This window comes from Ptiloglossa arizonensis, unplaced genomic scaffold, assembly GCF_051014685.1.
Source record: "Ptiloglossa arizonensis isolate GNS036 unplaced genomic scaffold, iyPtiAriz1_principal scaffold0069, whole genome shotgun sequence".
Classification (NCBI taxonomy): Eukaryota; Metazoa; Arthropoda; class Insecta; order Hymenoptera; family Colletidae; genus Ptiloglossa; species Ptiloglossa arizonensis.
In genome coordinates this window covers 1,562,651-1,580,395 of record NW_027478439.1, presented here as the reverse complement: position 1 = coordinate 1,580,395, position 17,745 = coordinate 1,562,651, and positions in this window count along the sequence as shown.

Sequence of the window (17,745 nt, the reverse complement as noted above, 5' to 3'; positions counted from 1 at the left end):
AATAGAGAAGAACTGTTCGATACGTGCCGAAAGTTTCAACGCTCCAGCGCCGTGTTGCTTCCCGGTCACATCGGTCCGGAACAAAAATCTCGAGCTATACACACGTTAGGCACACCACCGTCTAGCTGGCATGCTACAACTCGCTGCTGTGTGCTCAAAGTGTGCGGTCGTCGTGTCCTTTCTCGAGATAATAGAAAAGAACTGTTCGATACGTGCCGAAAATATCAAAATCCCAGCGGCGTGTTGCTTCCCGGTCACATCGGTCCGGAACAAAAATCTCGAGCTATACACACGTTAGGCACACCACCGTCTAGCTGGCATGCTACAACTCGCTGCTGTGTGCTCAAAGTGTGCGGTCGTCGTGTCCTTTCTCGAGATAATAGAGAAGAACTGTTCGATACGTGCCGAAAGTTTCAACGCTCCAGCGCCGTGTTGCTTCCCGGTCACATCGGTCCGGAAAGAAAATCTCGAGCTATACACACGTTAGGCACACCACCGTCTAGCTGGCATGCTACAACTCGCTGCTTTGTGCTCAAAGTGTGCGGTCGTCGTGTCCTTTCTCGAGATAATAGAAAAGAACTGTTCGATACGTGCCGAAAATATCAAAATCCCAGCGGCGTGTTGCTTCCCGGTCACATCGGTCCGGAACAAAAATCTCGAGCTATCCACACGTTAGGCACACCACCGTGTAGCTGGCATGCTACAACACGCTGCTGTGTGTTCAATGTGTGCGGTCGTCGTGTCCTTTCTCGAGATAATAGAAAAGAACTGTTCGATACGTGCCGAAAATATCAAAATCCCAGCGGCGTGTTGCTTCCCGGTCACATCGGTCCGGAACAAAAATCTCGAGCTATCCACACGTTAGGCACACCACCGTGTAGCTGGCATGCTACAACACGCTGCTGTGTGTTCAATGTGTGCGGTTGTCGTGTCCGCTCTCGAGATAATAGAGAAGAACTGTTCGGTACGTGCCGAAAGTTTCAAAGTCCCAGCGGCGTGTAATCTCGCAGAAGGAGGCCGCGAGCCGCATTCGCGAGAGGGGGAGACTGCGAGAGGGGCCTCGTCCGAGGCCGGGGGCGGGTAGGCCTCCGCAAGGGCCGGGGAGGCCACCCTGAGAGCGGCGGGCGGGGGTACGTAGCCCTTGAGTCTCGTGCCACCGCCCGTCGCCTAAGGGGGGAGAAATAAGGGACGGCGACGCTCTCGAGGGCGGAGAGGCCAGAGCCGCCCTCGGGAGCGTACGAACCGGGGTGCAGCCGCGCCGACGGCGCGGTCCTAGAACCGTGCCTCCGGCGCGGCTATGGGGGCCGTGGGCGGTCGTGAGTGTGGGACTCACGGCCGCCCTCGGGCGGCCCCCGGGAGTGGGATGACGGTGCAGTGTGGCCCTGCTCCGACGTCGGGCGCCAGAGCGCCGAGGAGAAAGCAGGGAAGGGAGGGTGAAGTACCCCCTCCCTTCCCTGGAGCGGGAGGACACGGGCGCGAGAGCCCTGCACGGGGGAGCACCTGATGATATGATGTTTTCGGTCCCAGGTGCTCCCCCTGCATAGTGCGAGGATGGCCACCGTGGTGGGTTTTAGTGGGCAGGTCCCGCACCCGATGGGTTTCCTTCCGGGCGCGAGGAATCCCACACTCCCCCCGCCCCTCCCCAGGCGGCGGGGGGGTCTTTCGAAGATTTCCTCCACGTATAAAAAAAAAAAAAAAAAAAAAAAAAAAAGTCCCAGCGGCGTATTGCGTCGCGGTCACGTCGGTCCGCAACAAAAATCTCGAGCTATCCACACGGTAGACACACCACCGTGTAGCTGGCATGCTACAACTGGCTGCTGTGTGCTCAAAGTGTGCGGACGTCGTGTCCATTCTCGAGATAATAGAGAAGAACTGTTCGATACGTGCCGAAGGTTTCAACGCTCCAGCGCCGTGTTGCTTCCCGGTCACATCGGTCCGGAACAAAAATCTCGAGCTATACACACGTTAGGCACACCACCGTCTAGCTGGCATGCTACAACTCGCTGCTTTGTGCTCAAAGTGTGCGGTCGTCGTGTCCTTTCTCGAGATAATAGAAAAGAACTGTTCGATACGTGCCGAAAATATCAAAATCCCAGCGGCGTGTTGCTTCCCGGTCACATCGGTCCGGAACAAAAATCTCGAGCTATCCACACGTTAGGCACACCACCGTGTAGCTGGCATGCTACAACACGCTGCTGTGTGTTCAATGTGTGCGGTTGTCGTGTCCGCTCTCGAGATAATAGAGAAGAACTGTTCGGTACGTGCCGAAAGTTTCAAAGTCCCAGCGGCGTGTAATCTCGCAGAAGGAGGCCGCGAGCCGCATTCGCGAGAGGGGGAGACTGCGAGAGGGGCCTCGTCCGAGGCCGGGGGCGGGTAGGCCTCCGCAAGGGCCGGGGAGGCCACCCTGAGAGCGGCGGGCGGGGGTACGTAGCCCTTGAGTCTCGTGCCACCGCCCGTCGCCTAAGGGGGGAGAAATAAGGGACGGCGACGCTCTCGAGGGCGGAGAGGCCAGAGCCGCCCTCGGGAGCGTACGAACCGGGGTGCAGCCGCGCCGACGGCGCGGTCCTAGAACCGTGCCTCCGGCGCGGCTATGGGGGCCGTGGGCGGTCGTGAGTGTGGGACTCACGGCCGCCCTCGGGCGGCCCCCGGGAGTGGGATGACGGTGCAGTGTGGCCCTGCTCCGACGTCGGGCGCCAGAGCGCCGAGGAGAAAGCAGGGAAGGGAGGGTGAAGTACCCCCTCCCTTCCCTGGAACGGGAGGACACGGGCGCGAGAGCCCTGCACGGGGGAGCACCTGATGATATGATGTTTTCGGTCCCAGGTGCTCCCCCTGCATAGTGCGAGGATGGCCACCGTGGTGGGTTTTAGTGGGCAGGTCCCGCACCCGATGGGTTTCCTTCCGGGCGCGAGGAATCCCACACTCCCCCCGCCCCTCCCCAGGCGGCGGGGGGGTCTTTCGAAGATTTCCTCCACGTATAAAAAAAAAAAAAAAAAAAAAAAAAAAAGTCCCAGCGGCGTATTGCGTCGCGGTCACGTCGGTCCGCAACAAAAATCTCGAGCTATCCACACGGTAGACACACCACCGTGTAGCTGGCATGCTACAACTGGCTGCTGTGTGCTCAAAGTGTGCGGACGTCGTGTCCGTTCTCGAGATAATAGAGAAGAACTGTTCGATACGTGCCGAAAGTTTCAACGCTCCAGCGCCGTGTTGCTTCCCGGTCACATCGGTCCGGAACAAAAATCTCGAGCTATACACACGTTAGGCACACCACCGTCTAGCTGGCATGCTACAACTCGCTGCTGTGTGCTCAAAGTGTGCGGTCGTCGTGTCCTTTCTCGAGATAATAGAGAAGAACTGTTCGATACGTGCCGAAAGTTTCAACGCTCCAGCGCCGTGTTGCTTCCCGGTCACATCGGTCCGGAACAAAAATCTCGAGCTATACACACGTTAGGCACACCACCGTCTAGCTGGCATGCTACAACTCGCTGCTGTGTGCTCAAAGTGTGCGGTCGTCGTGTCCTTTCTCGAGATAATAGAAAAGAACTGTTCGATACGTGCCGAAAATATCAAAATCCCAGCGGCGTGTTGCTTCCCGGTCACATCGGTCCGGAACAAAAATCTCGAGCTATACACACGTTAGGCACACCACCGTCTAGCTGGCATGCTACAACTCGCTGCTGTGTGCTCAAAGTGTGCGGTCGTCGTGTCCTTTCTCGAGATAATAGAGAAGAACTGTTCGATACGTGCCGAAAGTTTCAACGCTCCAGCGCCGTGTTGCTTCCCGGTCACATCGGTCCGGAAAGAAAATCTCGAGCTATACACACGTTAGGCACACCACCGTCTAGCTGGCATGCTACAACTCGCTGCTTTGTGCTCAAAGTGTGCGGTCGTCGTGTCCTTTCTCGAGATAATAGAAAAGAACTGTTCGATACGTGCCGAAAATATCAAAATCCCAGCGGCGTGTTGCTTCCCGGTCACATCGGTCCGGAACAAAAATCTCGAGCTATCCACACGTTAGGCACACCACCGTGTAGCTGGCATGCTACAACACGCTGCTGTGTGTTCAATGTGTGCGGTCGTCGTGTCCTTTCTCGAGATAATAGAAAAGAACTGTTCGATACGTGCCGAAAATATCAAAATCCCAGCGGCGTGTTGCTTCCCGGTCACATCGGTCCGGAACAAAAATCTCGAGCTATCCACACGTTAGGCACACCACCGTGTAGCTGGCATGCTACAACACGCTGCTGTGTGTTCAATGTGTGCGGTTGTCGTGTCCGCTCTCGAGATAATAGAGAAGAACTGTTCGGTACGTGCCGAAAGTTTCAAAGTCCCAGCGGCGTGTAATCTCGCAGAAGGAGGCCGCGAGCCGCATTCGCGAGAGGGGGAGACTGCGAGAGGGGCCTCGTCCGAGGCCGGGGGCGGGTAGGCCTCCGCAAGGGCCGGGGAGGCCACCCTGAGAGCGGCGGGCGGGGGTACGTAGCCCTTGAGTCTCGTGCCACCGCCCGTCGCCTAAGGGGGGAGAAATAAGGGACGGCGACGCTCTCGAGGGCGGAGAGGCCAGAGCCGCCCTCGGGAGCGTACGAACCGGGGTGCAGCCGCGCCGACGGCGCGGTCCTAGAACCGTGCCTCCGGCGCGGCTATGGGGGCCGTGGGCGGTCGTGAGTGTGGGACTCACGGCCGCCCTCGGGCGGCCCCCGGGAGTGGGATGACGGTGCAGTGTGGCCCTGCTCCGACGTCGGGCGCCAGAGCGCCGAGGAGAAAGCAGGGAAGGGAGGGTGAAGTACCCCCTCCCTTCCCTGGAGCGGGAGGACACGGGCGCGAGAGCCCTGCACGGGGGAGCACCTGATGATATGATGTTTTCGGTCCCAGGTGCTCCCCCTGCATAGTGCGAGGATGGCCACCGTGGTGGGTTTTAGTGGGCAGGTCCCGCACCCGATGGGTTTCCTTCCGGGCGCGAGGAATCCCACACTCCCCCCGCCCCTCCCCAGGCGGCGGGGGGGTCTTTCGAAGATTTCCTCCACGTATAAAAAAAAAAAAAAAAAAAAAAAAAAAAAGTCCCAGCGGCGTATTGCGTCGCGGTCACGTCGGTCCGCAACAAAAATCTCGAGCTATCCACACGGTAGACACACCACCGTGTAGCTGGCATGCTACAACTGGCTGCTGTGTGCTCAAAGTGTGCGGACGTCGTGTCCATTCTCGAGATAATAGAGAAGAACTGTTCGATACGTGCCGAAGGTTTCAACGCTCCAGCGCCGTGTTGCTTCCCGGTCACATCGGTCCGGAACAAAAATCTCGAGCTATACACACGTTAGGCACACCACCGTCTAGCTGGCATGCTACAACTCGCTGCTTTGTGCTCAAAGTGTGCGGTCGTCGTGTCCTTTCTCGAGATAATAGAAAAGAACTGTTCGATACGTGCCGAAAATATCAAAATCCCAGCGGCGTGTTGCTTCCCGGTCACATCGGTCCGGAACAAAAATCTCGAGCTATCCACACGTTAGGCACACCACCGTGTAGCTGGCATGCTACAACACGCTGCTGTGTGTTCAATGTGTGCGGTTGTCGTGTCCGCTCTCGAGATAATAGAGAAGAACTGTTCGGTACGTGCCGAAAGTTTCAAAGTCCCAGCGGCGTGTAATCTCGCAGAAGGAGGCCGCGAGCCGCATTCGCGAGAGGGGGAGACTGCGAGAGGGGCCTCGTCCGAGGCCGGGGGCGGGTAGGCCTCCGCAAGGGCCGGGGAGGCCACCCTGAGAGCGGCGGGCGGGGGTACGTAGCCCTTGAGTCTCGTGCCACCGCCCGTCGCCTAAGGGGGGAGAAATAAGGGACGGCGACGCTCTCGAGGGCGGAGAGGCCAGAGCCGCCCTCGGGAGCGTACGAACCGGGGTGCAGCCGCGCCGACGGCGCGGTCCTAGAACCGTGCCTCCGGCGCGGCTATGGGGGCCGTGGGCGGTCGTGAGTGTGGGACTCACGGCCGCCCTCGGGCGGCCCCCGGGAGTGGGATGACGGTGCAGTGTGGCCCTGCTCCGACGTCGGGCGCCAGAGCGCCGAGGAGAAAGCAGGGAAGGGAGGGTGAAGTACCCCCTCCCTTCCCTGGAACGGGAGGACACGGGCGCGAGAGCCCTGCACGGGGGAGCACCTGATGATATGATGTTTTCGGTCCCAGGTGCTCCCCCTGCATAGTGCGAGGATGGCCACCGTGGTGGGTTTTAGTGGGCAGGTCCCGCACCCGATGGGTTTCCTTCCGGGCGCGAGGAATCCCACACTCCCCCCGCCCCTCCCCAGGCGGCGGGGGGGTCTTTCGAAGATTTCCTCCACGTATAAAAAAAAAAAAAAAAAAAAAAAAAAAAAGTCCCAGCGGCGTATTGCGTCGCGGTCACGTCGGTCCGCAACAAAAATCTCGAGCTATCCACACGGTAGACACACCACCGTGTAGCTGGCATGCTACAACTGGCTGCTGTGTGCTCAAAGTGTGCGGACGTCGTGTCCATTCTCGAGATAATAGAGAAGAACTGTTCGATACGTGCCGAAGGTTTCAACGCTCCAGCGCCGTGTTGCTTCCCGGTCACATCGGTCCGGAACAAAAATCTCGAGCTATACACACGTTAGGCACACCACCGTCTAGCTGGCATGCTACAACTCGCTGCTTTGTGCTCAAACTGTGCGGTCGTCGTGTCCTTTCTCGAGATAATAGAAAAGAACTGTTCGATACGTGCCGAAAATATCAAAATCCCAGCGGCGTGTTGCTTCCCGGTCACATCGGTCCGGAACAAAAATCTCGAGCTATCCACACGTTAGGCACACCACCGTGTAGCTGGCATGCTACAACACGCTGCTGTGTGTTCAATGTGTGCGGTTGTCGTGTCCGCTCTCGAGATAATAGAGAAGAACTGTTCGGTACGTGCCGAAAGTTTCAAAGTCCCAGCGGCGTGTAATCTCGCAGAAGGAGGCCGCGAGCCGCATTCGCGAGAGGGGGAGACTGCGAGAGGGGCCTCGTCCGAGGCCGGGGGCGGGTAGGCCTCCGCAAGGGCCGGGGAGGCCACCCTGAGAGCGGCGGGCGGGGGTACGTAGCCCTTGAGTCTCGTGCCACCGCCCGTCGCCTAAGGGGGGAGAAATAAGGGACGGCGACGCTCTCGAGGGCGGAGAGGCCAGAGCCGCCCTCGGGAGCGTACGAACCGGGGTGCAGCCGCGCCGACGGCGCGGTCCTAGAACCGTGCCTCCGGCGCGGCTATGGGGGCCGTGGGCGGTCGTGAGTGTGGGACTCACGGCCGCCCTCGGGCGGCCCCCGGGAGTGGGATGACGGTGCAGTGTGGCCCTGCTCCGACGTCGGGCGCCAGAGCGCCGAGGAGAAAGCAGGGAAGGGAGGGTGAAGTACCCCCTCCCTTCCCTGGAACGGGAGGACACGGGCGCGAGAGCCCTGCACGGGGGAGCACCTGATGATATGATGTTTTCGGTCCCAGGTGCTCCCCCTGCATAGTGCGAGGATGGCCACCGTGGTGGGTTTTAGTGGGCAGGTCCCGCACCCGTTGGGTTTCCTTCCGGGCGCGAGGAATCCCACACTCCCCCCGCCCCTCCCCAGGCGGCGGAGGGGTCTTTCGAAGATTTCCCCCACGTATAAAAAAAAAAAAAAAAAAAAAAAAAAGTCCCAGCGGCGTATTGCGTCGCGGTCACGTCGGTCCGCAACAAAAATCTCGAGCTATCCACACGGTAGACACACCACCGTGTAGCTGGCATGCTACAACTGGCTGCTGTGTGCTCAAAGTGTGCGGACGTCGTGTCCATTCTCGAGATAATAGAGAAGAACTGTTCGATACGTGCCGAAGGTTTCAACGCTCCAGCGCCGTGTTGCTTCCCGGTCACATCGGTCCGGAACAAAAATCTCGAGCTATACACACGTTAGGCACACCACCGTCTAGCTGGCATGCTACAACTCGCTGCTGTGTGCTCAAAGTGTGCGGTCGTCGTGTCCTTTCTCGACATAATAGAGAAGAACTGTTCGATACGTGCCGAAAGTTTCAACGCTCCAGCGCCGTGTTGCTTCCCGGTCACATCGGTCCGGAAAGAAAATCTCGAGCTATACACACGTTAGGCACACCACCGTCTAGCTGGCATGCTACAACTCGCTGCTTTGTGCTCAAAGTGTGCGGTCGTCGTGTCCTTTCTCGAGATAATAGAAAAGAACTGTTCGATACGTGCCGAAAATATCAAAATCCCAGCGGCGTGTTGCTTCCCGGTCACATCGGTCCGGAACAAAAATCTCGAGCTATCCACACGTTAGGCACACCACCGTGTAGCTGGCATGCTACAACACGCTGCTGTGTGTTCAATGTGTGCGGTCGTCGTGTCCTTTCTCGAGATAATAGAAAAGAACTGTTCGATACGTGCCGAAAATATCAAAATCCCAGCGGCGTGTTGCTTCCCGGTCACATCGGTCCGGAACAAAAATCTCGAGCTATCCACACGTTAGGCACACCACCGTGTAGCTGGCATGCTACAACACGCTGCTGTGTGTTCAATGTGTGCGGTTGTCGTGTCCGCTCTCGAGATAATAGAGAAGAACTGTTCGGTACGTGCCGAAAGTTTCAAAGTCCCAGCGGCGTGTAATCTCGCAGAAGGAGGCCGCGAGCCGCATTCGCGAGAGGGGGAGACTGCGAGAGGGGCCTCGTCCGAGGCCGGGGGCGGGTAGGCCTCCGCAAGGGCCGGGGAGGCCACCCTGAGAGCGGCGGGCGGGGGTACGTAGCCCTTGAGTCTCGTGCCACCGCCCGTCGCCTAAGGGGGGAGAAATAAGGGACGGCGACGCTCTCGAGGGCGGAGAGGCCAGAGCCGCCCTCGGGAGCGTACGAACCGGGGTGCAGCCGCGCCGACGGCGCGGTCCTAGAACCGTGCCTCCGGCGCGGCTATGGGGGCCGTGGGCGGTCGTGAGTGTGGGACTCACGGCCGCCCTCGGGCGGCCCCCGGGAGTGGGATGACGGTGCAGTGTGGCCCTGCTCCGACGTCGGGCGCCAGAGCGCCGAGGAGAAAGCAGGGAAGGGAGGGTGAAGTACCCCCTCCCTTCCCTGGAACGGGAGGACACGGGCGCGAGAGCCCTGCACGGGGGAGCACCTGATGATATGATGTTTTCGGTCCCAGGTGCTCCCCCTGCATAGTGCGAGGATGGCCACCGTGGTGGGTTTTAGTGGGCAGGTCCCGCACCCGTTGGGTTTCCTTCCGGGCGCGAGGAATCCCACACTCCCCCCGCCCCTCCCCAGGCGGCGGAGGGGTCTTTCGAAGATTTCCCCCACGTATAAAAAAAAAAAAAAAAAAAAAAAAAAAAGTCCCAGCGGCGTATTGCGTCGCGGTCACGTCGGTCCGCAACAAAAATCTCGAGCTATCCACACGGTAGACACACCACCGTGTAGCTGGCATGCTACAACTGGCTGCTGTGTGCTCAAAGTGTGCGGACGTCGTGTCCATTCTCGAGATAATAGAGAAGAACTGTTCGATACGTGCCGAAGGTTTCAACGCTCCAGCGCCGTGTTGCTTCCCGGTCACATCGGTCCGGAACAAAAATCTCGAGCTATACACACGTTAGGCACACCACCGTCTAGCTGGCATGCTACAACTCGCTGCTTTGTGCTCAAAGTGTGCGGTCGTCGTGTCCTTTCTCGAGATAATAGAAAAGAACTGTTCGATACGTGCCGAAAATATCAAAATCCCAGCGGCGTGTTGCTTCCCGGTCACATCGGTCCGGAACAAAAATCTCGAGCTATCCACACGTTAGGCACACCACCGTGTAGCTGGCATGCTACAACACGCTGCTGTGTGTTCAATGTGTGCGGTTGTCGTGTCCGCTCTCGAGATAATAGAGAAGAACTGTTCGGTACGTGCCGAAAGTTTCAAAGTCCCAGCGGCGTGTAATCTCGCAGAAGGAGGCCGCGAGCCGCATTCGCGAGAGGGGGAGACTGCGAGAGGGGCCTCGTCCGAGGCCGGGGGCGGGTAGGCCTCCGCAAGGGCCGGGGAGGCCACCCTGAGAGCGGCGGGCGGGGGTACGTAGCCCTTGAGTCTCGTGCCACCGCCCGTCGCCTAAGGGGGGAGAAATAAGGGACGGCGACGCTCTCGAGGGCGGAGAGGCCAGAGCCGCCCTCGGGAGCGTACGAACCGGGGTGCAGCCGCGCCGACGGCGCGGTCCTAGAACCGTGCCTCCGGCGCGGCTATGGGGGCCGTGGGCGGTCGTGAGTGTGGAACTCACGGCCGCCCTCGGGCGGCCCCCGGGAGTGGGATGACGGTGCAGTGTGGCCCTGCTCCGACGTCGGGCGCCAGAGCGCCGAGGAGAAAGCAGGGAAGGGAGGGTGAAGTACCCCCTCCCTTCCCTGGAACGGGAGGACACGGGCGCGAGAGCCCTGCACGGGGGAGCACCTGATGATATGATGTTTTCGGTCCCAGGTGCTCCCCCTGCATAGTGCGAGGATGGCCACCGTGGTGGGTTTTAGTGGGCAGGTCCCGCACCCGTTGGGTTTCCTTCCGGGCGCGAGGAATCCCACACTCCCCCCGCCCCTCCCCAGGCGGCGGGGGGGTCTTTCGAAGATTTCCTCCACGTATAAAAAAAAAAAAAAAAAAAAAAAAAAAAAGTCCCAGCGGCGTATTGCGTCGCGGTCACGTCGGTCCGCAACAAAAATCTCGAGCTATCCACACGGTAGACACACCACCGTGTAGCTGGCATGCTACAACTGGCTGCTGTGTGCTCAAAGTGTGCGGACGTCGTGTCCGTTCTCGAGATAATAGAGAAGAACTGTTCGATACGTGCCGAAAGTTTCAACGCTCCAGCGCCGTGTTGCTTCCCGGTCACATCGGTCCGGAACAAAAATCTCGAGCTATACACACGTTAGGCACACCACCGTGTAGCTGGCATGCTACAACTCGCTGCTGTGTGCTCAAAGTGTGCGGTCGTCGTGTCCTTTCTCGAGATAATAGAGAAGAACTGTTCGATACGTGCCGAAAGTTTCAACGCTCCAGCGCCGTGTTGCTTCCCGGTCACATCGGTCCGGAACAAAAATCTCGAGCTATACACACGTTAGGCACACCACCGTCTAGCTGGCATGCTACAACTCGCTGCTGTGTGCTCAAAGTGTGCGGTCGTCGTGTCCTTTCTCGAGATAATAGAAAAGAACTGTTCGATACGTGCCGAAAATATCAAAATCCCAGCGGCGTGTTGCTTCCCGGTCACATCGGTCCGGAACAAAAATCTCGAGCTATACACACGTTAGGCACACCACCGTCTAGCTGGCATGCTACAACTCGCTGCTGTGTGCTCAAAGTGTGCGGTCGTCGTGTCCTTTCTCGAGATAATAGAGAAGAACTGTTCGATACGTGCCGAAAGTTTCAACGCTCCAGCGCCGTGTTGCTTCCCGGTCACATCGGTCCGGAAAGAAAATCTCGAGCTATACACACGTTAGGCACACCACCGTCTAGCTGGCATGCTACAACTCGCTGCTTTGTGCTCAAAGTGTGCGGTCGTCGTGTCCTTTCTCGAGATAATAGAAAAGAACTGTTCGATACGTGCCGAAAATATCAAAATCCCAGCGGCGTGTTGCTTCCCGGTCACATCGGTCCGGAACAAAAATCTCGAGCTATCCACACGTTAGGCACACCACCGTGTAGCTGGCATGCTACAACACGCTGCTGTGTGTTCAATGTGTGCGGTTGTCGTGTCCGCTCTCGAGATAATAGAGAAGAACTGTTCGGTACGTGCCGAAAGTTTCAAAGTCCCAGCGGCGTGTAATCTCGCAGAAGGAGGCCGCGAGCCGCATTCGCGAGAGGGGGAGACTGCGAGAGGGGCCTCGTCCGAGGCCGGGGGCGGGTAGGCCTCCGCAAGGGCCGGGGAGGCCACCCTGAGAGCGGCGGGCGGGGGTACGTAACCCTTGAGTCTCGTGCCACCGCCCGTCGCCTAAGGGGGGAGAAATAAGGGACGGCGACGCTCTCGAGGGCGGAGAGGCCAGAGCCGCCCTCGGGAGCGTACGAACCGGGGTGCAGCCGCGCCGACGGCGCGGTCCTAGAACCGTGCCTCCGGCGCGGCTATGGGGGCCGTGGGCGGTCGTGAGTGTGGGACTCACGGCCGCCCTCGGGCGGCCCCCGGGAGTGGGATGACGGTGCAGTGTGGCCCTGCTCCGACGTCGGGCGCCAGAGCGCCGAGGAGAAAGCAGGGAAGGGAGGGTGAAGTACCCCCTCCCTTCCCTGGAACGGGAGGACACGGGCGCGAGAGCCCTGCACGGGGGAGCACCTGATGATATGATGTTTTCGGTCCCAGGTGCTCCCCCTGCATAGTGCGAGGATGGCCACCGTGGTGGGTTTTAGTGGGCAGGTCCCGCACCCGTTGGGTTTCCTTCCGGGCGCGAGGAATCCCACACTCCCCCCGCCCCTCCCCAGGCGGCGGAGGGGTCTTTCGAAGATTTCCCCCACGTATAAAAAAAAAAAAAAAAAAAAAAAAAAAAGTCCCAGCGGCGTATTGCGTCGCGGTCACGTCGGTCCGCAACAAAAATCTCGAGCTATCCACACGGTAGACACACCACCGTGTAGCTGGCATGCTACAACTGGCTGGTGTGTGCTCAAAGTGTGCGGACGTCGTGTCCATTCTCGAGATAATAGAGAAGAACTGTTCGATACGTGCCGAAGGTTTCAACGCTCCAGCGCCGTGTTGCTTCCCGGTCACATCGGTCCGGAACAAAAATCTCGAGCTATACACACGTTAGGCACACCACCGTCTAGCTGGCATGCTACAACTCGCTGCTTTGTGCTCAAAGTGTGCGGTCGTCGTGTCCTTTCTCGAGATAATAGAAAAGAACTGTTCGATACGTGCCGAAAATATCAAAATCCCAGCGGCGTGTTGCTTCCCGGTCACATCGGTCCGGAACAAAAATCTCGAGCTATCCACACGTTAGGCACACCACCGTGTAGCTGGCATGCTACAACACGCTGCTGTGTGTTCAATGTGTGCGGTTGTCGTGTCCGCTCTCGAGATAATAGAGAAGAACTGTTCGGTACGTGCCGAAAGTTTCAAAGTCCCAGCGGCGTGTAATCTCGCAGAAGGAGGCCGCGAGCCGCATTCGCGAGAGGGGGAGACTGCGAGAGGGGCCTCGTCCGAGGCCGGGGGCGGGTAGGCCTCCGCAAGGGCCGGGGAGGCCACCCTGAGAGCGGCGGGCGGGGGTACGTAACCCTTGAGTCTCGTGCCACCGCCCGTCGCCTAAGGGGGGAGAAATAAGGGACGGCGACGCTCTCGAGGGCGGAGAGGCCAGAGCCGCCCTCGGGAGCGTACGAACCGGGGTGCAGCCGCGCCGACGGCGCGGTCCTAGAACCGTGCCTCCGGCGCGGCTATGGGGGCCGTGGGCGGTCGTGAGTGTGGGACTCACGGCCGCCCTCGGGCGGCCCCCGGGAGTGGGATGACGGTGCAGTGTGGCCCTGCTCCGACGTCGGGCGCCAGAGCGCCGAGGAGAAAGCAGGGAAGGGAGGGTGAAGTACCCCCTCCCTTCCCTGGAACGGGAGGACACGGGCGCGAGAGCCCTGCACGGGGGAGCACCTGATGATATGATGTTTTCGGTCCCAGGTGCTCCCCCTGCATAGTGCGAGGATGGCCACCGTGGTGGGTTTTAGTGGGCAGGTCCCGCACCCGTTGGGTTTCCTTCCGGGCGCGAGGAATCCCACACTCCCCCCGCCCCTCCCCAGGCGGCGGAGGGGTCTTTCGAAGATTTCCCCCACGTATAAAAAAAAAAAAAAAAAAAAAAAAAAAAGTCCCAGCGGCGTATTGCGTCGCGGTCACGTCGGTCCGCAACAAAAATCTCGAGCTATCCACACGGTAGACACACCACCGTGTAGCTGGCATGCTACAACTGGCTGCTGTGTGCTCAAAGTGTGCGGACGTCGTGTCCATTCTCGAGATAATAGAGAAGAACTGTTCGATACGTGCCGAAGGTTTCAACGCTCCAGCGCCGTGTTGCTTCCCGGTCACATCGGTCCGGAACAAAAATCTCGAGCTATACACACGTTAGGCACACCACCGTCTAGCTGGCATGCTACAACTCGCTGCTTTGTGCTCAAAGTGTGCGGTCGTCGTGTCCTTTCTCGAGATAATAGAAAAGAACTGTTCGATACGTGCCGAAAATATCAAAATCCCAGCGGCGTGTTGCTTCCCGGTCACATCGGTCCGGAACAAAAATCTCGAGCTATCCACACGTTAGGCACACCATCGTGTAGCTGGCATGCTACAACACGCTGCTGTGTGTTCAATGTGTGCGGTTGTCGTGTCCGCTCTCGAGATAATAGAGAAGAACTGTTCGGTACGTGCCGAAAGTTTCAAAGTCCCAGCGGCGTGTAATCTCGCAGAAGGAGGCCGCGAGCCGCATTCGCGAGAGGGGGAGACTGCGAGAGGGGCCTCGTCCGAGGCCGGGGGCGGGTAGGCCTCCGCAAGGGCCGGGGAGGCCACCCTGAGAGCGGCGGGCGGGGGTACGTAGCCCTTGAGTCTCGTGCCACCGCCCGTCGCCTAAGGGGGGAGAAATAAGGGACGGCGACGCTCTCGAGGGCGGAGAGGCCAGAGCCGCCCTCGGGAGCGTACGAACCGGGGTGCAGCCGCGCCGACGGCGCGGTCCTAGAACCGTGCCTCCGGCGCGGCTATGGGGGCCGTGGGCGGTCGTGAGTGTGGGACTCACGGCCGCCCTCGGGCGGCCCCCGGGAGTGGGATGACGGTGCAGTGTGGCCCTGCTCCGACGTCGGGCGCCAGAGCGCCGAGGAGAAAGCAGGGAAGGGAGGGTGAAGTACCCCCTCCCTTCCCTGGAACGGGAGGACACGGGCGCGAGAGCCCTGCACGGGGGAGCACCTGATGATATGATGTTTTCGGTCCCAGGTGCTCCCCCTGCATAGTGCGAGGATGGCCACCGTGGTGGGTTTTAGTGGGCAGGTCCCGCACCCGTTGGGTTTCCTTCCGGGCGCGAGGAATCCCACACTCCCCCCGCCCCTCCCCAGGCGGCGGAGGGGTCTTTCGAAGATTTCCCCCACGTATAAAAAAAAAAAAAAAAAAAAAAAAAAAAGTCCCAGCGGCGTATTGCGTCGCGGTCACGTCGGTCCGCAACAAAAATCTCGAGCTATCCACACGGTAGACACACCACCGTGTAGCTGGCATGCTACAACTGGCTGCTGTGTGCTCAAAGTGTGCGGACGTCGTGTCCATTCTCGAGATAATAGAGAAGAACTGTTCGATACGTGCCGAAGGTTTCAACGCTCCAGCGCCGTGTTGCTTCCCGGTCACATCGGTCCGGAACAAAAATCTCGAGCTATACACACGTTAGGCACACCACCGTCTAGCTGGCATGCTACAACTCGCTGCTTTGTGCTCAAAGTGTGCGGTCGTCGTGTCCTTTCTCGAGATAATAGAAAAGAACTGTTCGATACGTGCCGAAAATATCAAAATCCCAGCGGCGTGTTGCTTCCCGGTCACATCGGTCCGGAACAAAAATCTCGAGCTATCCACACGTTAGGCACACCACCGTGTAGCTGGCATGCTACAACACGCTGCTGTGTGTTCAATGTGTGCGGTTGTCGTGTCCGCTCTCGAGATAATAGAGAAGAACTGTTCGGTACGTGCCGAAAGTTTCAAAGTCCCAGCGGCGTGTAATCTCGCAGAAGGAGGCCGCGAGCCGCATTCGCGAGAGGGGGAGACTGCGAGAGGGGCCTCGTCCGAGGCCGGGGGCGGGTAGGCCTCCGCAAGGGCCGGGGAGGCCACCCTGAGAGCGGCGGGCGGGGGTACGTAGCCCTTGAGTCTCGTGCCACCGCCCGTCGCCTAAGGGGGGAGAAATAAGGGACGGCGACGCTCTCGAGGGCGGAGAGGCCAGAGCCGCCCTCGGGAGCGTACGAACCGGGGTGCAGCCGCGCCGACGGCGCGGTCCTAGAACCGTGCCTCCGGCGCGGCTATGGGGGCCGTGGGCGGTCGTGAGTGTGGGACTCACGGCCGCCCTCGGGCGGCCCCCGGGAGTGGGATGACGGTGCAGTGTGGCCCTGCTCCGACGTCGGGCGCCAGAGCGCCGAGGAGAAAGCAGGGAAGGGAGGGTGAAGTACCCCCTCCCTTCCCTGGAACGGGAGGACACGGGCGCGAGAGCCCTGCACGGGGGAGCACCTGATGATATGATGTTTTCGGTCCCAGGTGCTCCCCCTGCATAGTGCGAGGATGGCCACCGTGGTGGGTTTTAGTGGGCAGGTCCCGCACCCGTTGGGTTTCCTTCCGGGCGCGAGGAATCCCACACTCCCCCCGCCCCTCCCCAGGCGGCGGAGGGGTCTTTCGAAGATTTCCCCCACGTATAAAAAAAAAAAAAAAAAAAAAAAAAAAGTCCCAGCGGCGTATTGCGTCGCGGTCACGTCGGTCCGCAACAAAAATCTCGAGCTATCCACACGGTAGACACACCACCGTGTAGCTGGCATGCTACAACTGGCTGCTGTGTGCTCAAAGTGTGCGGACGTCGTGTCCATTCTCGAGATAATAGAGAAGAACTGTTCGATACGTGCCGAAGGTTTCAACGCTCCAGCGCCGTGTTGCTTCCCGGTCACATCGGTCCGGAACAAAAATCTCGAGCTATACACACGTTAGGCACACCACCGTCTAGCTGGCATGCTACAACTCGCTGCTTTGTGCTCAAAGTGTGCGGTCGTCGTGTCCTTTCTCGAGATAATAGAAAAGAACTGTTCGATACGTGCCGAAAATATCAAAATCCCAGCGGCGTGTTGCTTCCCGGTCACATCGGACCGGAACAAAAATCTCGAGCTATCCACACGTTAGGCACACCACCGTGTAGCTGGCATGCTACAACACGCTGCTGTGTGTTCAATGTGTGCGGTTGTCGTGTCCGCTCTCGAGATAATAGAGAAGAACTGTTCGGTACGTGCCGAAAGTTTCAAAGTCCCAGCGGCGTGTAATCTCGCAGAAGGAGGCCGCGAGCCGCATTCGCGAGAGGGGGAGACTGCGAGAGGGGCCTCGTCCGAGGCCGGGGGCGGGTAGGCCTCCGCAAGGGCCGGGGAGGCCACCCTGAGAGCGGCGGGCGGGGGTACGTAACCCTTGAGTCTCGTGCCACCGCCCGTCGCCTAAGGGGGGAGAAATAAGGGACGGCGACGCTCTCGAGGGCGGAGAGGCCAGAGCCGCCCTCGGGAGCGTACGAACCGGGGTGCAGCCGCGCCGACGGCGCGGTCCTAGAACCGTGCCTCCGGCGCGGCTATGGGGGCCGTGGGCGGTCGTGAGTGTGGGACTCACGGCCGCCCTCGGGCGGCCCCCGGGAGTGGGATGACGGTGCAGTGTGGCCCTGCTCCGACGTCGGGCGCCAGAGCGCCGAGGAGAAAGCAGGGAAGGGAGGGTGAAGTACCCCCTCCCTTCCCTGGAACGGGAGGACACGGGCGCGAGAGCCCTGCACGGGGGAGCACCTGATGATATGATGTTTTCGGTCCCAGGTGCTCCCCCTGCATAGTGCGAGGATGGCCACCGTGGTGGGTTTTAGTGGGCAGGTCCCGCACCCGTTGGGTTTCCTTCCGGGCGCGAGGAATCCCACACTCCCCCCGCCCCTCCCCAGGCGGCGGAGGGGTCTTTCGAAGATTTCCCCCACGTATAAAAAAAAAAAAAAAAAAAAAAAAAAAAAGTCCCAGCGGCGTATTGCGTCGCGGTCACGTCGGTCCGCAACAAAAATCTCGAGCTATCCACACGGTAGACACACCACCGTGTAGCTGGCATGCTACAACTGGCTGCTG